Genomic DNA, 13,562 nt, shown 5'->3' on the forward strand with positions numbered 1-13,562 from the left:
CCTCATGCCTGAGTTCCAATAAAGACACTTGTCCACAGATCTTCACTCTCTCTCTTGGCTTAGTTGACCCCCTTGCTTTGATGCTCTCCCTCCATGTGGCTCCCTCATGGCTTTTGGGATCCCTATCTCTCTAGGATGTGTGAGTATCATACAGTGTGTTTTCCTGTACCTTGTCTGTGTCCCCTCTTGTGGCCACACCTGACTTACAATCTCTGAAATAATACAAAACTTGCCCATATTATCAGACCTCTTAGTCTCTCCTTCCTTCTCTCCTTCCAAGAGATTAACATGAACTTATATTCTAAAACAAACCAAAGACTGTCCTGCAAAAACCAAACCAAACCAAAATCTTCTTGGTGAATGACTCACTGAAGGCTTTCTCTTTAGCTGCATGGGACCTGGGATCTTGGTCTGGGATGACCGGGGGTTCCCACACTTCCTACCAGGCTCCATATGGCCTCCCAACCCTGCCTTCTGTTGGTACTGTATGTAGATTCTGACCAATGTGGTTTCTTCCACTTGTTCTGTCCAAGGGAGGCAGAGGAGCCCAGCACTGCCATCCCTTTATGGCCCCTTCCACCCAGCCCTGGGTAGGCAGCTGGACTAATTCTGACCCCTTGTATTTGGGTTTCTGGCTTCTGCAACTGATGCTTCAACTAATTTGACTTCAGTATTTTTCCCAACCTAGTTTATTGGTATATTTTACCTAAGATTTCCTCCCTTAACATTGTTCTCTTTCCACTGCTCTCTCAATAGCTTCAGGTACCATTTCATTCATTAGCGGTTCAACACCATCCATTTATTAAGCATAGAAACGCCTTATATTTGGAGAATTTTTATATACATTATTCTATTTAATCCACAATACTGTCCTGTGAGGTAGGCATCAGTCTTACACATATTTAGAAAAGAATGGAAACAAGAGTGCAGGGAAGCAAAGCCCTCGGCTATAGTGGGTTCTAGACTTTTCTATAACTCAGCTAGAGCCTCCACACAGTTATGGCAGAGATGGAGGGGCAGGCAAAGCTCTGTCCAATGGGGACACTGGTGTCCTCTGCATGTTCTTCTTTTTAAGGCTTATACTCTGCTCCTGGAATCATCACTTATTCTGTCTCAAAGTCCATGTTGCCTCAAAACATGGCACTGACGAGATTCTCCCATGTTGTTATTATTCTATGATATGTGGTATATTTTATCTATACATTATACAGGTTACCTATATCTCTCTATATAAAATTTTAATATAATTATATATAATTATAAATTACCATTTACTGAATGACTCCTTCAGGATGAACTTTTCATACAGTATACTATTTAATTTTTAGGAAAATTATGAGAAAAAGATTGTTGCCTTAGTTTAAGGGGCTCAGAGATTGGGTAACTTTTCCAAAGTTATACCTGAACAAAGACAAGGACCCTCGTCGGACTGTCCCCTTAGCTCCTCTTCTTACTATACCAATTCACCTCACTTAACTCAGGCAAGATGCAGGTAAATACAAACTATGTCTCATTCCTGCTTGAATTTCTATGACAGAAAAAGGCAGAAACTGCAACATGGCCCTATGTTTGCTTTGTAATTGATCAGAGAGGTCAGAGGAACGGCAGGGCATGGCAGATGTCGTGGGCACGTGACTCACCATGGCTGGAGGGATGGCAGGGGTCCACGGAGCCCCCTTCCACCCCCCGCTGTTCTCACTGCACCACCCCTTAGATCAGTGGCAGTGTGGCAATGGGCACAATGGATACAGAGTGCCACCTCGGCCAACCTCTGCCAAAGCCTGGGTCCCTGACTTGGATCGCTCTCCTGCTGTGTGACTTTTGCAATCTGCTGGCCCTCTCTCTGCCCAGTTCCTGATTGCTGGGGGCCTTTCCAGCTCTTTTCCTCAATCTCATTAAGAAATGTGGATATATTTTTCTACACCAACATTTAAGTACTTGCACAGTGATCTATAGGAACGTTTTCCTGGAAAGATTTTGCATGGATTTTCCACTGCCTGCTGCCCTCACTAGCACTTGGGAAACTGAATTTTTTTTTCCCTTCCTGGTTGCGTTTGCCACTTACCCTACTGAAAACAGGAATTAAGACTTTAGACAGCTGCTTACCACATAAAATTTTCAAATAAAATATTCCTATTACATTTTCTTAGGGAAAAAGTTCACTCTACTAGATTAGCAAAACTAATGTAAATATGAAGTAATGCCAGCGGCTGCCTGCAGAAGGTGTTTTTAACTTTCCATTTTGACTTAAGGGCCCGTGTACCGAGGTGTCTGTGACACTGCTCTGTGTCACCTTTGTGAGTAGGATGATGTTGTAATGCTCCCATAATGGTGAATATTATGTTAATGGAGATGGATGCCAACGTGTACGAATACATATTTAGTCAGGTGGAGGCATTCCCAACTGGTAATGTAACCGGCATGGTTAAATAATTTATACATATAAATAGAACAGGAGGATTCGACTCTTATTCTGGACACTGCTTTTACCCTTGCATAAATATTTGATATTATTCTCTGATGGCGAAAGTCTGTTTTCACCCTTATGAAAATATAAAAATATTCTGAACAAATTATTCAATGAAAGGAACTCTGGCTAAATCTTTCAAAATACCAATGATGGAGCTAGAGAAACCAAGTGCCTCAGAGAGAGATGGTGGGTCACATCCCCCTAGATGTGGTCTCCTTGGTCACAGTCACATGGTAAGGAGCCAAAGGGGTCAGTGGGACAGTTGCCGAGACAATTTAAGAGGTGAAACTCACTCCCCTCATTCACTTGTATCAGTAGAAACAGATCAAGAGATCAAGAGAAAACTTCTCTCTACTATTAACTCCCGATGCCGTTTGGAGGAAATCACTTAACTTCTCGATTCTCTCATCTATCAAAAAGCTGTCTTCTGAGTTGTTCAAATAAAATGATACTGTGAAGGGGTAAGGAAGCAGCGAATCACTTTGCAAACGGAAGTATGTGCAGCGATGGTGATGCGGCAGGGAGCCAGAGCTCTGCAGAGCATTCTGAGCCAGGCCAGATCCGGGTAACCTCTCCCTGGGTCAGCAGCCTTACCCAGCAACTCCTCTGGAGTTGGTATCACAAAGCACCCCCTCCAGCCCCTCTCCCAGCCATCTTTCCCACATCTCCCGCATTTCCAGAGCAGATACCTCTTATCAGGCGTTTTCTCAGAATGTTATGGGAACATACATTTCAATAATAGAAAACAGAAGAAGTTTTACAGTCCACAAATCACATACTGAAGCAGAAATGCCCCAGTGGACTGAGATGGTGGTTCTAGAAGGCCCCTTTCCCCATGCCAGGGCTGCCAAGGATCAGTCTTCTTGGCTAAGTTTTCCCCCTTCCTGTATGGCATGCTTTCACGCCACTCATCCAGACTTCTGTCTTCCAAATCCTCCCCAGGGGACACCATCGCTAGAACTTCCAGGGTACATCACCTCATGAAGATGATAGACTTTTTGTTTCTCTTTATTCTACCATTCTCACAGCCATCTGACTCAGGAGAAGCTGTTCAGCCCACTCCTGCCCTGTGCCGCAGGAGTGAAAGAGGAGATGGGACCCTGCCACAAATTACACAGATGTTTTGAGGGTGTCTTCACCAAGATGGCCCACACATTTGAGAGAAGAACCAGCAGTGTTTTATATCTGAATTACTAAGCGTTTACTGCCTGCCCCTTTGCTGTAAATACATGCCTAAGTCAGTGCAAATGTCCAGGGCAAGAGCTGTGGTGGGTTAGAGCTGAGAAAGAAGTTCTATCTCAGTAGGTGGAAGGCCTTCCAAGAACAATGAGAAGTCTTTGGAATTTTATGGGCTCCATGAAACATACAGATGACTTAATCCTGGAAGAGTTCCATCAGAGCTAGTGGAGATGCTGTATAGCAAATTTTCACTGGGGCAAAGGTTGGTGGAATTGAAGGTGCATCAGACATTTTAAAGTTTTCTTGCAATGCTAAGATACTTGGATTCTACAGATAGGTGGCCAGTGAAGTAGTTCTCCCTCAAGTGCAAGTGTATGCATGTGTGCAGACACACACACACACATGAACATTCATAGGTGCTCTAAGATAGTAAGCTTCCCCATAGAGAGCAGGTCCATGCCCAGGAGAATGCAGGACAATGATAGATGCTCAAGGAAATTTTGCCCGTAGATTATAGTTGACTTGTTTGTTATAGGAACAGAAACTCCTGGAGGAAAGGAGAAGAGGCGGGAAAGAAGATAAGAGAAAATACCCAGAAGGCAAAGCTTACCTCTTGACTTCATTAAAATACTGTGCAGTGGGCCCCAGGAATGTAGTTCTGGAGCAAGTCCACAAAGTCAGTCTTCAAAACGTTTGTAAAAAAGATTCTTAAGTAAGCTCATAAATGTGACACCAAGCAAATACTTGGCAAAATTCACCTAAGTCATAAAAGGAGCTGTTGGGACCATCCGGCAGCATTACCTGTGCTGGCAAAGGCTTGGGTGCAGGGCTGCCCTTCTCCTAATTAGGGATCAGGTAAATGACAGAGATTTCAAGTTTTATTTACATTTGGTCCTGGGCCAGTTCCTTCTGGTCTCTGGACTCTTGTCATAAAAGAGAACCAATATAAATTAGGACGAGACCAAAGAAAACATGTGAACTTTTTTATTGTAGAAATGTGAACTTCTCATGGTAGGATCAGGCCTGATGTGAGTGCATCATTGCTGGGGACCTTGGGTCTGGGTACAATGCTCCCAGTCGTGGACTGTTCTTGGAATTATCCTGACTGCATTTTTCACTCAATTGTTTTGTTTGTAATCGAATCACTAGAATCTTCCATTCAGGCCCTGATCAGAAGTGTTCACTGCCAGGCAAAGCTGCACTGGAGAATCCCTCAGCCTAAGAAAATATAAGGACATGTGCATGAGTTTCCTAACTTGATGAAATACCACAGCCTGAGCGCTTCAAACAGCAGACATTTATCACCTAACAAGAATGGATGCCAGAGTCTGAGCAGGCTTGGTTCCTGCGGAGGGGTATCAGGGACAATCTGTTTGTAGGTGGCGCTGGTTTGTTGGCACTCTTTAGCATTCCTTGGCTTATAGAAGCATCATCCTTATCGCTGGCTTCATCTTTATGTGACGGTACATTCTTGTCTATGTCCAAATTTCCCCTTCTTATAAGGACACCATCATATTAGATTAAGGCCTACACGAACCTTATTTTATCCTGATTAACTGTGTAAACCTTATCTACAAGCAAGGTCACATTCTGAGGTCCTCAGGGTTAACACTTCAGGATATAAATGGGCGGGGGGGGGGGGGAGGGCACAATTCAACCAATAACAATCTGGTTTCCAAACCTGGAGGGAAAGGAGCTATTGTATATTAAATTAGCTTTAAAACCCCAAAAGTATCTGCAAAGTCCTGGTAAAGACTGATTCCAGCTTTTCAGAAGTACTCCTTTGAATCATTTATTTTTGGATGTTATTATGCTTGTTCATCACCCCCCGTATAAGGAGGCATTTGAAAAATTAGTTTATAATTAAGTACCAAGAAAAACAGGGGTCCACTTCACCCTTTCTGACAAGAATCACGTAACTCACCGTGTTTCACCTTTTGTCTGGGTTGACAGAAATCTCAGAGCCAATACTCAGTCTTGTTCCCTCATTTATTTCTCCATCTTTTGTTGAGTCTGGTTTCACATAGACTTTCATGTGCCTCTTTGAGAAGTTGCTTCATGGTCTTTCTGGTGTGAGGCAGACGCACTTTGGTGTAGCCAAAAGATGAATCTCAATGTCACCACTGCCCCTCTGGACCAACGCCTGAAACTGCAGTCTGTCATGAACTTCTCAATAGGGTGTGCCCCAAGCGCTCCTGGATTATCTCCTGGTGCACTGCCCCTCCAACCTTCTACCAGTTCACTGAGCTTTTGAAAACAGTGGTTTAACTCTGCTCACAGCATGGGGCTGTTCACTCCCTTGAGTCAGATTTTATTTGCAGGCAAAGTCAGTCTTAAAAATCCAATTGCATAAAATACCAAAGCACCGGGTGCCTGGGTGGCTCAATCAGTTAAGTTCCTGACTTCAGCTCGGTCAGGATCTCACATTTTGTGAATTCAAGCCCTGCATTGGGCTCTGTGCTGACAGTTTAGGGCCTGGTGCCAGATTCTGATTCTGTCTCCCTTTCTCTCTCTCTCCATCTCTACCACTCATATTCTGTCTCTGTCTCTCTCTCTTAAAAGTAAATAAAGATTAAAAAAAAAATACCAAAGCAACTTCTTTGCATGACAAGCAAGAAAGAGGTGGCAGAAACTCCTGTCTGTGCTTAAAGTCTTTAGGGAAGACAGTCATCATTTCTTAGGAATCCAAAATAGAGAGAATACACACACACACACACACACACCACCAATGAACTATTTTCAACGTTCATTTCGGTCTCTGTGTATTACAGTAATTGATTTCAAAATAAAATTATTGACTAAAATATTATTTTTATTTTGTAAGTACCTGGTTGTGATAGGGAAATATCTGTTATAAGATGACCAACAGGACTGATAGGGAAATTCCAGTCCTCGGCCAAAGGTTTCCCTTCTGAGTTCTTCTTCCCACCCCCTTGCCACGTGCACCAAATTACTACTAAAGAGGAATGCGGAAGTAACAGACTCTAAATTGTTCCCTCTGCTTACGCTGGGGGCTCAGACCTCTGGAAACTGATCTCTAAGCCTGCTGGTGTGAAGGAAACCTCCTGCCTTCCCAAATCTCCCAGTGCCGCTTGGTTCTTCTGCCCAGGGATCCGAACCAGGTTCTGTAACAGCTGGGCGTCCAAAGCTGGGATGTAGCTCAGGAATTTTCATGGGATGCCTGGGTGGCTCGGTTGGTTAAGTGTCCGACCTGATTTCAGCTCAGGTCGTGATTTCATACTTTGTGAGTTCGAGCCCCACATCAGGCTCTGCACTGACAGTGCCCAGCATGCTTGGGATTCTCTTTCTCCCTCTCTTCTCTCCCCACCATGACCCTCTAACTCTCTTTCCCTCTAAAAAATAAATAACTAAGAAAAATAACTTTCCTTGGGATTTGACATCTTTTGAGCTATAAGGTGGGGCTGGGAAGTTTAGTTATATAGTTGCCTCCGTTTTACCGGCAGCAGTAAAATATGGAGGATTGGCTCAGAGTTAGGGACTTCAGTCCTCCATGTGCTTGCTCTGTACTGTGAACTAATTCTTCCGCCGGATCTTTCAGATCTAAATTGGTGCTCAGCTCTGCCTGCCCCCTTTTCAGTTATCTGTTAAAAATTTTCAATCATAGGGGCGCCTGGGTGGCTCAGTCTGTTAAGCAGCTGGCTTCAGCTCAGGTCATGATCTCACTGTTGGTGGGTTCGAGCCCGTGTTGGGCTCTGTGCTGACAGCTAGCTCAGAGCCTGGAGCCTGCTTTGGATTCTGTGTCTCCCTCTCTCTCTGACCCTCCCCTGCTCCCACTTTCTCTGTCTCTCAAAAAAGTTTTTTTTTAATCATATATATTTTTCAGCTCCAGAAGACCTTTAATTGGTCTCTCTGTGACTTATTTTTATGTTTCCTCATTGGGAAAGCTCTCTTCAAATGCTTTCACCTGTGTTGTATCAATAGCCATCCTTTCTTCTAGAGTCCCACCTTCTCCCTGAGAATCCTTAAGTGTATTGTAACAGTCATTTTGCCTGCCTCTGCTTTTCTGTGACTTCAGTAAAGGTGCCTGGCATTCAGAGGGCCTATGAAACAGTGGGGGGCATGGGAGGGCCAAAGGCTTACTCTGTGGGCCAACCTGACTGCTTCTGGGCCCTCACGAAAACCTGTACAGCCAGCCTCAGCCCCACAGTCATCTGACGAGGGAGGACCAGGCAGTCAGGCTCTGTCCAGAAGAGAAGGAATCTGGGGAGCACTCAGGTTGCTGATATTTTCATCTCTGTCCAGACTTGGATGAGTGTTAGGAAGACAAAGGCAACAGTGCTTCAGAAACATTTTACACCATGTCAAAAGTGGAATTTCAAAGTGGAATTTATCTAAAAAAATATGGATAATCATATCAGCGTAAGACATTACTTCAAAAAATTAAGAGAAAATACATGTTTCTTGCTGAAATATTAACTATAATGGTATGCCTTTCAGTCAAGGTCCATGGGCAATACTCTAAAAATATCTTCATTTGTTGTTATTCTTTTATTTCAATTATTTATTTATTTTTGAGAGAGAGAGAGTGAGCGTGAGAGGGGCAGGAAGAAAGAGAATCCCAAGCAGCCCCGATGCATGGCTCACAATCACGAACCATGAGATCATGACCAGAGCTGAAATCAAGAGTCAGATGCTTAACCAACTGAGCCACCCAGGTGCCACCTTTGTTATTCTTGAATGATGGTTCAGCTGGGTTAGAATTCTAGATTGAGTTCTATTCCCTCAGCACTTTGAGGTCATTGTTTTCATTGTTCTTTTACAGCCATTGTTGCTGATATGAAGTCTGTCATTAGTTGGATTGGCATTCATTTGTAAGTAATCTCTTTTTTCCACCACTTTTTACAGTTTTGTTTTGTTTTGTTTTTAATCTGTGGCATTGCATGATTTAGACTTATTTGTTAATGAAGTTGGTACTCTGTTTTTTTTCAGAGTACTCATCTCTTTCTTGAAATCATGGGAAAATAGAAACCAAAATACCCCAACAATGACAAGAACTAAATATTTTTATTATGAATAATGAATAATAAGATGTGACAGAATTAGCAATTGAATATTAACCAATAGTAAATAGATGACTTTCAACACTCCAGATGTTTGAAAATTGGTTGAAAAGAAATCTCTTGGATTAAAGCAGAAATCTTAACGGAAATTATAAATTGCAAAAGCTAAATAACAAAAGCATAAATGTCAAAATTACATCTAACTTTTTCTGCTTCATCTCATTTTCTTTCTTCTTTATATCTGGAGTCATCACTGTACATTGTATACTGTATTGTTTGTTGGCATTTGCTTCCTGCTATCAGATCTCCTTCCCTTTCTTTCCTCCATCTTCCTGACCTCTCTCTGTCTCTGTCTCTCTTTCTCTCTTGGTCTCTCTCTGTTTCATTCTGGGAGATTTTTCCAGCTCTTGATTCCATTTTCAAGTTCAAGTTTCAAGTTCAAAGGCAGGCATGCAGTATCAAATTCAGTTTTTCTCTAGTAGACCATTCTACTGCTAAATTGGGGATGGTTTTTTTTTCTTTGTTTGTTTTACTTCTGTGAGTATGATTTTCACATTCAGAATTGATACTGGTTCCTTTTCAGTTCTGATGATTCTTCCCCTGCCAAAACATCCAGTACTTCTTTCAAATTGCTTTACCTTTCAAATTCTCTACCTGACTTGTTTGTTAGATAAAGATTTGTGGGTGTGAATTACTCCATTTTTTTCATCCACTGACTTCCTCTCAGGGTGTTGGTGAAGAGCAATGATTTGGAAATAAAAAGAAATTCATAATCCACCATGTGGTGGCCATGTGAACTTGGATAAGTCAGGTGTCCTCTGGTGCCTCAGTTTCCTCATTTGTAAATGGAGATGATAGTTTCTTCCTCAAGGAGTTGTTATGATGAGAAAGCTTAACCTGTATAAATCACTTTTCAGATGTCTTGAGCAGCATAGGTAATATTTATTTTCCATTGCATAAGAATGAGAATTCTATGAGGTACAGATTTGAGGGCTCATCTCATTTCCCCTCATCCTCTTCAGGGGCCTCTTCATTATTTCCTGTCAGCTTTACAAAAGGCTGATTTGTATTCATTGACAGGTAATGTAAATTTTTGTTTACTTATTATTTTCCCAGTACGTACAGAGCTTTTTCATTACCCCGGAAAAAGGATGTCTAAGTAAGGATTTCTTTTCACAAATTTTCCTTATTATATCTCCTCCTCTTTTGTCTTAGGTTCTTTTCAAATAAAAACATTTCTTTTTGTAATTAATTTTCATTATTGTTTCCATCTGCTATAGACTGAACATGTGTGTCGCCTCTTCCCCAAATTCATATGTGAAGACTAATCCCCAGTGTGATGGCAGGTGAGGATGGGGGAGTAAGTCCTGGTGGTGGAGCCTAGTGCCTTTCTAAGAAGAGACACAGAGGCTCCTTTCCTCTCTCTGCTCTCTGCCTTGTGAGGATACAGAGGACCATCTGCAAACCAGGAAGTGTGTTCTCCCCAGAGCTGGGATCTGCGAGCCCCTTGATCTTGGGCTTCCTAGTCCGCAGAACTGTCAGAAACAAATCTGTTGAAGCCACCCAATCAATGGTAATTTTTTACATCAGGCTGAGCTGACTACAACACTACTCCTTTGCTGTATTTTCTTCATAATTTCTGTATGCCCCTTTTCTCATCTATAAAATCAGAAAAATAATACCTACCTAGCAGGATTGTTCTGAGAGTTACTCATGATGAGGTACCTAAGGAGTCTAGCCCTGTGCCTCATGAATAAATCATATGTCCACATGAAGAATTCCACAGAAAGGGGACACTTACTGTTTCTATTCAAAATATTTTCTTATCCTACATTTGGTCACACATTGAGCTCTTATACAAAAGCAGAAAACAACCTAACTGAGGGACTGCTCTTGATAGACAATAAATGCTGGTTCTTCTCTTCCCTGTTTTTCTGAACTTGAATTCATATAATGACTTTTAGCCCCTTTTCCCATATCTGTCATGATTCTTATTTACATCTCTTCTGCTTCCTCCTCATGTGATGCTGCTTTACAGTTTTGTATTTCATGTCATTAATTGAATTTTTATTACACATTTAAAAAAAATTCAGTCACCACATTAAAAAAGACTCTAGGACATCTCTTTTCTTCTTCCTCAGAGTAGTATTGTATTTCAGAACCAATGTCCTCTTGCACCTCACTGAGCACCCAGAACAGAGTTTTGGATCATTGTTTGTTTTGGTGGCTTTGGTTCAGAAAGATGAGATTCCATCTTATCTATATGATATTTTCTTGGATGGTGGATTCCTAATTTATAATCCTCCCCTGTTTCCACTTGCAGCTGTGTAATCAATAGCTCCTTTCAAATACAGTTTATCAAGCATTGCTTCCAATGGTCTGAGTGTGGAGTTTTTTTGAAAAGGCAGCTGGGAATTTGGTTTTGGAGTTTGATTTTTTGATGTTTTTGTAACTTTCTATAGAAGAAGTTTAAACTCTCATGATATGAAATATTATAAAGTGTGGTTTGGATAAAATTTCTGTGATGTGGGTTCTATGATAGTCTTCTTTGACTGATTTATGTCAAGGGATACCCTATTGCCAGCAGAGGTTTTCTCTTTTGGAGAAAAATAGCAAATAGTCTACCCTATAATATATGTTCAAAGGAAACTAGGGTCAAGAAAATTGCCTTCACGTTCTTTGCATCATCATTGGTGTGCTATTATTTCAGTTACCTGTTGATTCTTATGAGAACACAGAACACCGGACTATCACAGGTATATGCTTTTTTCTCACAATTGTAATTACAAACCTAGGAGCTATCTGGAAAACGAAATCTGCACAATAAAGATTTGGTTACCTTCCTATTAGTTGTTGATGTTATTAAAGGTAAAGGGATAGATTATTTTTTTCCTTGGGTATTAAGAATATGTTCTTGAGCTTGGAACACATTTTTCTTTTAACTAGAGAAGAGTAGGAATTCATGAGTGTTTGCTCTAAGATGACAGGCTCTAAGTCTCAAGAAAACCCAAGTCAACAGGCTCTGGGATTGTCCCCCTCCCCCCGCCCTGGGTTGTCTGTAGTGCTTCTGTATTGTGGAAGTGGAAAAGTTTCTATAAAGTTATTTTTAAAAAGAGACAATTTTCTATATGGGCTAAGTTATCCTTTGTACTGCCAAGAGGGGAGTTCTGTGGCAGGAACTCATGCCTGGCATGTGTGCCCATCCAGGATCACACCAGGTTTTATACATGTGGGATCGCAGTATAGCATCAGCAGGGAGTAAGGCAAGAATGGACAATGATTAGAGGTGTGGGCTCCAAGGGGTAATAACCCAGTAATAAGAAAACTGTTACACCTCCATCAGGGGCCAATCTCCATGTGAGGCATGTACTTAGATGTTATCCCATTTATGTATTTAGATTTAGATGTTAACCCATTTCAAGTGTCCTGCCAGACAGGTACTGCTGTTCCCCTTTTGTAAGTGAGGCAGCCAAGGACTTGGTTGAGTGGCCTTGAGAAAGCTGCTTGTTCTCTGTCGTCATTGTGGACTTAGCCCTTATTATGCTGTGGTCCCTTCCAGCTCTGACACTTGTGGCTCTAGCCTGTTCCACTGCTTGCTAGTTTATTCCACATACAGGCCAGAGACATTGCTGGCAAACACTGTGTTTCCCTTCACGTTTATGTGATTGTGGTTTACAAATATACTCATTCTTTGAGTATGCCAACTACTCTCTTCAAAATGCACCAGAGCCCAATACCCCACCAGAAGCTGGCTCAGAAAATGCTCCAGAGGCTGCTCAAGGTTGGCTTAGAAACCCATTCTCTGAATTAAGCCAAAGAAAGATGCCAGCTTACTCTGCAGGGGAGAGAAGGCCTCATATACAGTGGGACACAGGCATCCTGTGCTACTCATTCTTTAAGACCAAAAGTAATTATCAACATGCTGTTTTCAGTGCCAACCATGGGCACTGGAGTTACTAATCATTAATACCATGAATGCAACCTTCAGTTTATTACCCAGAGGGATTAAAAGCAGCCAATATGGCCACAGTTGCCGACTGTGTAGCTCAGGCTGCATTGGTAGCGTTGTATTCCCTGGAGGAAGGACCAGCCTCCTCCCTTTGTGAAGGCCCTCACCCAGCCAAGAGCCTTTCTCTCAGCACTTTTTGCCATTTCCAGGATTCAAATCAGAGGACTTCTCTCATTCATCAACAGAATGTAGTTTCTAAAACATTAATCTTAGAAGCTATCAATGCCCTTAGGACTATTTCAGGGGAACTAATTTGTGAGTCCTAGCTATATGTTTACATTTTAAATGTTACATATGTAAGCTCTTGCACCTCTGCAAGAGCTAAACTCTATAAACTCTTTATCTATTTATTTTAATAAATGTAATGAAGATCAAAACACTTGGAGTAGTTTTAAGAGTGTTCAACTACTATTAATCCTAGAATTTATCTTACTGGATAAAAGGAGGTGGCTAATCAGAATTTCTCACCCAATTATTCTTATGTAGTAGAGGTTGTGAGTACCTTTTTTTGGACAACAATGTCATAACAACACGTGATACCTGCAGCTGCATCTTCTCTTCTTACTGGCAGTAAGTTTGCAGGGCACTCACAAAGCAGTCTTATAGGAGCTGTAATAAATGTGGCAATAAATGGCTTAAAAGTCTTTAGAGTTGATAAGGTCTTGTGCTTGGCTTAGAAAACATGATGCTCTCCATGATGAACAAGCAAGGTAGAGGTGTTAACATTTCAAACACATAAACACTTTTAACTACACAAATCAATGATATCTTATTGGTTCCTTCTCTTTATACTATAGAAACGTTGTTCAGGATTCCTAGTTCTACTGATGAAGGGGCCTAATGAATTTCCCATGTGCAAATATCAACAGTTAATAAATCCATT

At 41.6% G+C, this 13,562-nt stretch overlaps 1 long non-coding RNA gene across 1 annotated transcript in view; it reads right to left on the reverse strand.

The window, feature by feature from the left end:
- Positions 1-4,617: 4,617 nt before the first annotated feature.
- LOC115289173 overlaps positions 4,618-13,562 on the reverse strand; it is an 80,786-nt gene continuing 71,841 nt past the window's right edge. The window contains exons 2-3 of the long non-coding RNA XR_003907436.1: positions 13,182-13,288; positions 4,618-4,867 (exon numbers count right to left, since the gene is read on the reverse strand). This is a non-coding gene — a long non-coding RNA (uncharacterized LOC115289173). The remainder of the gene's footprint in view (positions 4,868-13,181; positions 13,289-13,562) is intronic.

Source organism: Suricata suricatta, chromosome 4 (assembly GCF_006229205.1).
Source record: "Suricata suricatta isolate VVHF042 chromosome 4, meerkat_22Aug2017_6uvM2_HiC, whole genome shotgun sequence".
Classification (NCBI taxonomy): Eukaryota; Metazoa; Chordata; class Mammalia; order Carnivora; family Herpestidae; genus Suricata; species Suricata suricatta.